The sequence below is a fragment of the Abramis brama genome (assembly GCF_963993115.1).
Source record: "Abramis brama genome assembly, chromosome: 11".
NCBI classification, from domain to species: domain Eukaryota; kingdom Metazoa; phylum Chordata; class Actinopteri; order Cypriniformes; family Leuciscidae; genus Abramis; species Abramis brama.
The window spans coordinates 835,001-845,000 of record NC_139973.1 but is presented as its reverse complement, the minus strand read 5'-3'; the positions used below and the strand labels follow the sequence as shown (position 1 = coordinate 845,000).

Here is a 10,000-nt window from a genome sequence, read left to right as displayed (position 1 = left end):
GTGTTTGGGTAGTTTTGTGTAACCCAGATCCTAGGTCATATGTAACAACCCAGTGTTTGGGTAGTTTTTGTGTAACCCAGATCCTGGGTCATACGTAACAACCCAGTGTTTGGGTAGTTTTTGTTACCCAGATCCTGGGTCATACGTAACAACCCAGTGTTTGGATAGTTTTTGTGTAACCCAGATCCTGGGTCAGACGTAACAACCCAGTGTTTGGATAGTTTTTGTGTTACCCAGATCCTGGGTCATATGTAACAACCCAGTGTTTGGGTAGTTTTTGTGTAACCCAGATCCTGGGTCATACGTAACAACCCAGTGTTTGGATAGTTTTTGTTACCCAGATCCTGGGTCATACGTAACAACCCAGTGTTTGGATAGTTTTTGTGTTACCCAGATCCTGGGTCAGACGTAACAACCCAGTGTTTGGGTAGTTTTGTGTAACCCAGATCCTGGGTCATACGTAACAACCCAGTGTTTGGGTAGTTTTGTGTAACCCAGATCCTGGGTCATACGTAACAACCCAGTGTTTGGGTAGTTTTGTGTAACCCAGATCCTGGGTCATACGTAACAACCCAGTGTTTGGGTAGTTTTGTGTAACCCAGATCCTGGGTCATACGTAACAACCCAGTGTTTGGATAGTTTTTGTTACCCAGATCCTGGGTCATACGTAACAACCCAGTGTTTGGATAGTTTTTGTTACCCAGATCCTGGGTCAGACGTAACAACCCAGTGTTTGGATAGTTTTTGTTACCCAGATCCTGGGTCATACGTAACAACCCAGTGTTTGGATAGTTTTTGTGTAACCCAGATCCTGGGTCATACGTAACAACCCAGTGTTTGGATAGTTTTTGTGTAACCCAGATCCTGGGTCAGACGTAACAACCCAGTGTTTGGGTAGTTTTGTGTAACCCAGATCCTGGGTCATACGTAACAACCCAGTGTTTGGATAGTTTTTGTTACCCAGATCCTGGGTCATACGTAACAACCCAGTGTTTGGATAGTTTTTGTGTAACCCAGATCCTGGGTCAGACGTAACAACCCAGTGTTTGGATAGTTTTTGTGTTACCCAGATCCTGGGTCATATGTAACAACCCAGTGTTTGGGTAGTTTTTGTGTAACCCAGATCCTGGGTCATACGTAACAACCCAGTGTTTGGATAGTTTTTGTTACCCAGATCCTGGGTCATACGTAACAACCCAGTGTTTGGATAGTTTTTGTGTTACCCAGATCCTGGGTCAGATGTAACAACCCAGTGTTTGGGTAGTTTTGTGTAACCCAGATCCTGGGTCATACGTAACAACCCAGTGTTTGGATAGTTTTTGTTACCCAGATCCTGGGTCATACGTAACAACCCAGTGTTTGGATAGTTTTTGTGTTACCCAGATCCTGGGTCATATGTAACAACCCAGTGTTTGGGTAGTTTTTGTGTAACCCAGATCCTGGGTCATACGTAACAACCCAGTGTTTGGATAGTTTTTGTTACCCAGATCCTGGGTCATACGTAACAACCCAGTGTTTGGATAGTTTTTGTGTTACCCAGATCCTGGGTCAGATGTAACAACCCAGTGTTTGGGTAGTTTTGTGTAACCCAGATCCTGGGTCAGATGTAACAACCCAGTGTTTGGGTAGTTTTTGTGTAACTCAGATCCTGGGTCAGATGTAACAACCCAGTGTTTGGGTAGTTTTGTGTAACCCAGATCCTGGGTCAGACGTAACAACCCAGTGTTTGGGTAGTTTTTGTGTAACTCAGATCCTGGGTCAGATGTAACAACCCAGTGTTTGGGTAGTTTTTGTGTAACCCAGATCCTGGGTCAGACGTAACAACCCAGTGTTTGGGTAGTTTTGTGTAACCCAGATCCTGGGTCAGACGTAACAACCCAGTGTTTGGGTAGTTTTTGTGTAACTCAGATCCTGGGTCAGACGTAACAACCCAGTGTTTGGGTAGTTTTTGTGTAACCCAGATCCTGGGTCAGATGTAACAACCCAGTGTTTTGGTAGTGTTTGTGTAACCCAGATCCTGGGTCATACGTAACAACCCAGTGTTTGGGTAGTTTTTGTGTAACCCAGATCCTGGGTCAGATGTAACAACCCAGTGTTTGGGTAGTTTTTGTGTAACCCAGATCCTGGGTCAGATGTAACAACCCAGTGTTTGGGTAGTTTTGTGTAACCCAGATCCTGGGTCAGACGTAACAACCCAGTGTTTGGGTAGTTTTTGTGTAACCCAGATCCTGGGTCATACGTAACAACCCAGTGTTTGGGTAGTTTTTGTGTAACCCAGATCCTGGGTCAGACGTAACAACCCAGTGTTTGGGTAGTTTTTGTGTAACCCAGATCCTGGGTCATACGTAACAACCCAGTGTTTGGATAGTTTTTGTGTTACCCAGATCCTGGGTCATACGTAACAACCCAGTGTTTGGATAGTTTTTGTTACCCAGATCCTGGGTCAGACGTAACAACCCAGTGTTTGGGTAGTTTTTGTGTAACCCAGATCCTGGGTCAGATGTAACAACCCAGTGTTTGGATAGTTTTTGTGTAACCCAGATCCTGGGTCATACGTAACAACCCAGTGTTTGGGTAGTTTTTGTGTAACCCAGATCCTGGGTCAGATGTAACAACCCAGTGTTTGGGTAGTTTTTGTGTAACCCAGATCCTGGGTCAGACGTAACAACCCAGTGTTTGGGTAGTTTTTGTGTAACCCAGATCCTGGGTCAGATGTAACAACCCAGTGTTTGGATAGTTTTTGTGTAACCCAGATCCTGGGTCATACGTAACAACCCAGTGTTTGGATAGTTTTTGTGTTACCCAGATCCTGGGTCAGATGTAACAACCCAGTGTTTGGATAGTTTTTGTGTAACCCAGATCCTGGGTCATACGTAACAACCCAGTGTTTGGATAGTTTTTGTTACCCAGATCCTGGGTCATACGTAACAACCCAGTGTTTGGGTAGTTTTTGTGTAACCCAGATCCTGGGTCAGACGTAACAACCCAGTGTTTGGGTAGTTTTTGTGTAACCCAGATCCTGGGTCATACGTAACAACCCAGTGTTTGGATAGTTTTTGTGTTACCCAGATCCTGGGTCAGACGTAACAACCCAGTGTTTGGGTAGTTTTTGTGTAACCCAGATCCTGGGTCATACGTAACAACCCAGTGTTTGGATAGTTTTGTGTAACCCAGATCCTGGGTCAGATGTAACAACCCAGTGTTTGGGTAGTTTTTGTGTAACTCAGATCCTGGGTCAGATGTAACAACCCAGTGTTTGGGTAGTTTTTGTGTAACCCAGATCCTGGGTCAGACGCAACAACCCAGTGTTTGGGTAGTTTTTGTGTAACCCAGATCCTGGGTCAGATGTAACAACCCAGTGTTTGGGTAGTTTTGTGTAACCCAGATCCTGGGTCAGACGTAACAACCCAGTGTTTGGGTAGTTTTTGTGTAACTCAGATCCTGGGTCAGACGTAACAACCCAGTGTTTGGGTAGTTTTTGTGTAACCCAGATCCTGGGTCAGATGTAACAACCCAGTGTTTTGGTAGTGTTTGTGTAACCCAGATCCTGGGTCATACGTAACAACCCAGTGTTTGGGTAGTTTTTGTGTAACCCAGATCCTGGGTCAGATGTAACAACCCAGTGTTTGGGTAGTTTTTGTGTAACCCAGATCCTGGGTCAGATGTAACAACCCAGTGTTTTGGTAGTGTTTGTGTAACCCAGAACCTGGGTCAGACGTAACAACCCAATGTTTAGGTAGTTTTTGTGTAACCCAGTTCCTGGGTCAGACGTAACAACCCAGGGGTTGAGTTATTGATCGCAGGCTTTTTGCGACCTCTTCAGGAGAGAGAGCAGTGCAGCTCCGTCAAATGATGCATTTTATTTTATCTATAAATTTGTTATTGTTCTGTATATCATTTAATTTTATGCAAAGCAACCGTTATGGTGGAAACGTGACAATAGAGACTGATCGATTACACTTGAATTACTTCTAAATGTTTAATTTCCACTAATAATATTTGTTAAATGAGCTTAAATGTATGCAATACAGTATGTATTTAAAACTATATAAAATATGTTATACTGTAAATTATAAAACGGTTAGTTTCAATCCTTGATTCTGATTGGTCAATAGCTGTGCTTTATTCACGATAAAACACGGCTATGACCGCTTCACCCAATGGTTCTATGTATCACTACAACACCCCTAGCAACCACTCTTAGCAACTTAAACACATGTGCGATCTCATTGATATTGTCCATTGAAGCTATAGTGGAGTATTGTGAGAGATCGAGAAAGCGAGTGTAAAGTTACCTGCATTCACAGTAGACATTGCATTTTCCTTCAGGTCAGTCCTATATTCATAATAAAATAATCCGTTTGAATGTCCGCTGCGATATCTTGTCCTTTTAACAGTTAACCGTTAAGGGGTTTTCCCGTGTCATCTGTCAGTTGCGTCTTCCTTCTCCGTGAAAACAAGTTTGAGTCTTTACAATATAAAAGTCTTCTCTACCGACTGACTCATTCATAAGACAGTCTTTGCCGCCATCTATTGGCGAAATAATGTATGTAACTTCTGTTGCTGTTTACGGTCAGGGACTATTTTTTCCAGCGGAAGGAATGCTTTTAGTGATTTTACTTCATGAAAGTTGCATAGATAAATATTTTTCGGCTTTAATATTTGTATTGTGTGGCAACCGTTTTATAAAAGCAATAAGGTACTCGAGGCAAGTGCTGTATCGTGAATAAGTAACGGCTGAAGGGTTACTCCGCTTCGCGTCGTGCCTAACAACGCCCTTCAGCCGTTACTTATTCACGATACAGCACAGCCTCTCGTACCTTATTGCTTACATATGATCGGAAATAAAGGAATTATCATGCAAACCAGTGGTTGTGTGGAGTATTTATTTATTTTTTTTAGTTTAGAGGATTTAAGTTAATCCGTAAACATTCATTCATGTATGAAGTAAAAAAAACATTTTTTTAAAAAAAAGCTAGTACTATAGTAAAAATGAATCACCCCAGTATGCTGGGTTAAATAAACAACCTAATTTGCTGGGTAAAATGAACCCCACGTGTCCTATATTTACCCAGGCCTTGTGTTGGTTTTAACCCAGTATTTTTAGAGTGTGACAAGCCTTTTGACACATAGAATGGAAAAGCCCCTGTGCTGATGTGAGCAAAGTTTGCCTAGAAAAGACAAAAATTAAGAGTCATGGCTCAGAAAAACAGGGGATTCGTGAAGAAAATAGAGTAGTTCAATGCAAATGCAACTAATCAGCTGTTGTGTAATACAAGAGTGACATAAAAGTTACAAAATAAGTCTATTGACTTCATATCTGATGAAGTTTGCATCATTGATGCTGTTATTTTCCTGTTTATTAAGATGCTTTGAAATGATCTTTTTTGCACGCTGACTTTGATCACTGAAATGTGTGTCGCATTGCAAAAAAACCTGCATCATCCACATGCACTGACACACACACACACAGTCTTAATCCGATGCACCCACGTTAATCTGTAAACCGCGGTATAAACAGGGCTGTGCTCAGATTAGAGCAGCACAAACCCGGTCAGTGTTAGACTCAACGACTGCAGGCAGACGCAGATTATGCAGCCGCATGTGTTTGTGAGGATCGCTTTAGAAAACAGCTTTTGATGTCAATCACTGCATATTAATTCATAAAGACGACGTCTGCTTTACCCAGACATCCTGCTGTTAATATTACATGAGTAACAATCTCATTTCTGCCGCTGGAATTATTCATCAGCACAAACTCGCACGCCGACACCAAATCAAAACACTGACACGCATATGCATGCTAACAACATCAACAACATCAGAGCGATCATCACGGGACACTTCAAACAAACTAGAGAGAAACTAACCAAAGACGTGTTCACAACAAGACGAATATGAATTATTACCCATCTAGTATTGGTAGGTTTGGGATTAGTTGTGGGGGAGGGGTTATGATTAGAGGAGGAGTTATGATTAGAGGAGGGGTTATGATTAGGGATGGAGTTATGAATAGAGGAGTTATGATTAGAGGAGGAGTTATGATTAGAGGAGGGGTTATGATTAGGGATGGAGTTATGAATAGAGGAGTTATGATTAGAGGAGGAGTTATGATTACGGGAGGAGGAGTTATGATTAGAGGAGGGGTTATGATTAGAATTAGGCAATCAGGTAGGGACTTCAATTTGTTGTGCGATGTTTGGTACAACAGTTTAAAACATTTTCATTTGAATGATCGGATGTTAATGCATCCGTTCAGATCGACGCGAACAGTCACTTGCTGTTTTTATGATTTGTTACACCAGTAGGTGGCGACAAGTGACTTTTAAAAATGTATTCGTCATTAGCCCCTTTCACACAGCAATCCTGGAAATTACAATAAAATGACCAGAATTACTTTACCGGTAAATACACAAATATGCTGTTCACACAAGAGACCATTCACACACCAGCAGCAAAATATCGGTAAATTCTGTGATGTCAGTCATCGGAAATGATCTTTAAACGCCACGTAAATTGCTGGAACCAGTTTACCGGTATTTTTGAAAAAGTCCTGATCACACATCATCTGTTACCGGTAATTTACCAGTAAAGACTATGTTTGAAAGGGGATGTTGTATCATTCGTTCATTCAAGAGATTTGTTCAAAAATGCCAAGTCATCCAATAAAGTATTTATAAGTGAGTCATTGAATCATTCATTCAAATCGATTTTTTTTTAAATAACTCATTCAACGTAATTAAACATTTTAAACAGATTGTAGCAATTAACATTTTGTCAGGAACCTCTAGTAAATTACGTTATTGTTTAGTTGTCTCTTGTCTGTTCAGAATCAAATGGAAGCTTATTTCCGCCAGATTATAACATTTTAAACTATAATTGCGACTTTCTATCTCACAATTGCAAGTTTAGCCTACATCTCGCAATTCTGTCTTTATTTCTCAGAATTGCAAGATATAAGTTATATTTTTTTTCCTCGCATTGTGAGTTTAGGCTATATCTCGCAATGGCGAGTTTATATCTCGTAATTCTGACATCTTTTCTCAGAACTGTGAGATATAGGCCTAAACTCGCAATTATAAGTTATATACTCGAGTTATAAAGTCCAATTCTAAGAAAAGAAAACTGACTTTTTTCCTCAGAATTGCGAGTTTATATCTCACAATTCTGACTTTATAACTCGCAATTACCTTTTTTATTTTTTATTCTGTGGCAAAAACAAGCTTCCATAGAATCATGATCTCGATTTGAAACAAACATAATCGTGATTCTCGATTTATCCCGAATGGTGCAGCTCCAATCGTTCCCAATAGGATTAATGCATCTGGAAAGCAGACAGGGTGAATTTATTTTTCATGTCAACTCTAAAATGGGGGCGACGTCTGCAGCAGAGAAGATAAAATGTGTCCGTCTGACAGCTGCCAGTGTGTGTGTGTGTATGCATACGAGACAGCGCCGCAGGTAAACTGATCAGACAGGCAGAACCAAACTCTGAAGATTTGCCTCGATCACACACACATGTACCTGAACACTTCATAAAGCATTTAAAGGTCACAAAAACTCTCACAAAAGCACCTGATCAAAAGAGAAGCTCAAATGCCACTGACGCCTTGCTGTTTAAAGGACAGCGTCTTCAACAGGGTGTTTAAACTGACATCTCAATTTAACATCGGGCTTCAATAGAGGAACGTTCTTGAGCGAGGTTATCTGTCTCTACAGGCATTCGATATTAAAGAAGACAAACAATGCAGAGCAACCTATTAAAAACCAGTAGCCGTTATCTGTGCAAGTCTATTACGAGGTAAAGGAAACTGCAGCTGATGTAAACCATGATAAACGACTTTGTTCTGTCTGCACTCAGTTTTTTAAACCAAGATTATTATTTTAGTTTTTAATATGCTTCAAGACAAACCATGTGCAAATTCATAAGTCAACACCATTGCTGAGTATTTTCTCCTTAAAACTGCAGTTTCCATGATTATTATTTTAGTCTTTCTACTTCAAATTTCATGTTCACTTCATGTTTAACTCTGTGTTTTAATGTAATTATAAGTCAAATTTAGCAGCGATTTCTGATGAAAATTGATTCAAAGTAAATCCTACATTTGTTTGGATGTCAAAAATCACACTTCAGATTATATTTTCTGAGTCATCATGAATGATTTTAACTGAGGTGAAGGACATAAAGAGTCTCTTTCACTGAGAAAAATGCACTATGGAAAAAAACACGGATTTGGGGCCATTTACCTTGGTCGTACCATGGTATTCTTTGAAGTCTAAATGTAATATTAAGCACTCATATAAAAATACCATGGTATTACCACCCTTACACCACAGAGACTTTTAACTCTGTTTACATTCCACAGATGTTTTATGTGGAAACTAAACACAGGATGTCATGTTCTGATTGACATAACTTTACTGATGTAGTAGCGAACAAATCATACCATATCATCAAACACATGATTAACAATATTCTTTTTTACAAAAGATAAACAAAACGATAATTTTAACACAGTTCGACGTTACGAAGAAAACAGCGACGGGCGTCTCGTCAGAATCGATGACAAAAATAACGGTCCCGCATTGTACGAGCGCGCGTCTCAGATCAATACAAATATCGATTTATTGATTTATCACAGATCAATGCTCATCCTCATACAGACACACAACATCCCCCTGACTGAGAGCCAACTTGACCAACAACTCAGACCAAACACAGTCGGACAGAAACACCGCTAAAGCCGCATCGCGCGCGAATGCCGCAGTAAGAAAGTACACGAGCAAAACGAGCCGTTTCTAACGAACACAAGCGTTCACAAAGTTGCTGAGGAACGAGACTGGAACGACCTCCATTCCTCCCTCCCGTGTCTGACTCCGATACCCGCCGATGAGGCGTCGAGCTCGGGCTGTTTTCTCTCCAACAGTTCCTGCAGAGATTCCCGCGGAAATAAGTTCTAGCGGCAGAATCCATGGTGACGTGTACGTGTACTTACCGCGCGCCGAAAGCCGTTATATTCCAAATGTATATATCGCGGGAAAGTGCGCTGATGTGTGGCGCGTGAAGTGAAGGAGCTCGAGCTTCAGACAAGTCACTCCTTCCGGGCGGGGCCAAAAACAGCGGCTCAATTCACTCACATCCTACAGGAAATTACTTTCATCTTCTTAACATTTCTGTCTGTCTGTCTGCTGACGTTGTCTTTAAAGTCACCTCACGAAATCAAAATTGACCATTCTTATTTTCTTATGGAATATTGCAGTGTTTATTAATAAATAATATTCTTTTTTTATTATTCATGTGCCCTCTCACTGGTTTATGAGGGTTTTTGAAGACAAAATAGCTTGGATTTTTATTTTTACAAAACACTAAGTAAGGGCTTTTGCTGACTGAATCTTTTTAAGATGAATGTGAAATTTGGCAAGCAGCATTAAAAGTTTAATGATAAAGTAGGTTCTTATTATAGAAACCGACATTCAGTTTTAATGCCCCAAATCAAATTATAGTTAATAAACTTGCAAAAATCAAAATGTATGAAACTCTTCTCTGGTGACGTGTTTACTGGCGCAAGGGCAGGGCAACCTGTCAATCACATGAGATCCACCAATAGCAAACCACAACCATCCAATCAATTCCCCACGGACAAAACCAAGCCACGCCCACATTTGTTCTTGTTCCAGAAGCTTCTCATTCGGATATAGGGCATGCTAGGTAAGAGTTATCATTATTTTTAGATGACACTATGGAATTTAATATTCAACTTATTAAAGGGTGGTTGATTTTGATTTCACTTTTCTAACTTTAGTTAGTGTGTAATGTGGCTGTTTGAGCATAACCAACATCTGCAAAGTTACGACGCTCAACGTTCAAAGCAAAGGAAGATATTTTCTTTTACAGAAATCGCTTTTTAAGGACTACAATAAACGGCTGGTAGAGACTACACGAGCTTCCTCCCGGGTTAGTGACATCACTAACCCTAAAATTTGCATAAACCCCGCCCCC

The 10,000-nt window shown here is 40.6% G+C and overlaps 1 protein-coding gene across 1 annotated transcript in view; it reads right to left on the bottom strand.

Moving 5' to 3' along the window:
- The window catches only part of ppp1r16b (protein phosphatase 1, regulatory subunit 16B), a 70,160-nt gene extending 61,057 nt beyond the window's left edge, over nt 1-9,103 (bottom strand). The window contains exon 1 of the mRNA XM_084129096.1: nt 8,997-9,103. The gene's annotated coding sequence lies outside the window, so the exon portion shown is untranslated. The remainder of the gene's footprint in view (nt 1-8,996) is intronic.
- Nucleotides 9,104-10,000: the final 897 nt, after the last annotated feature.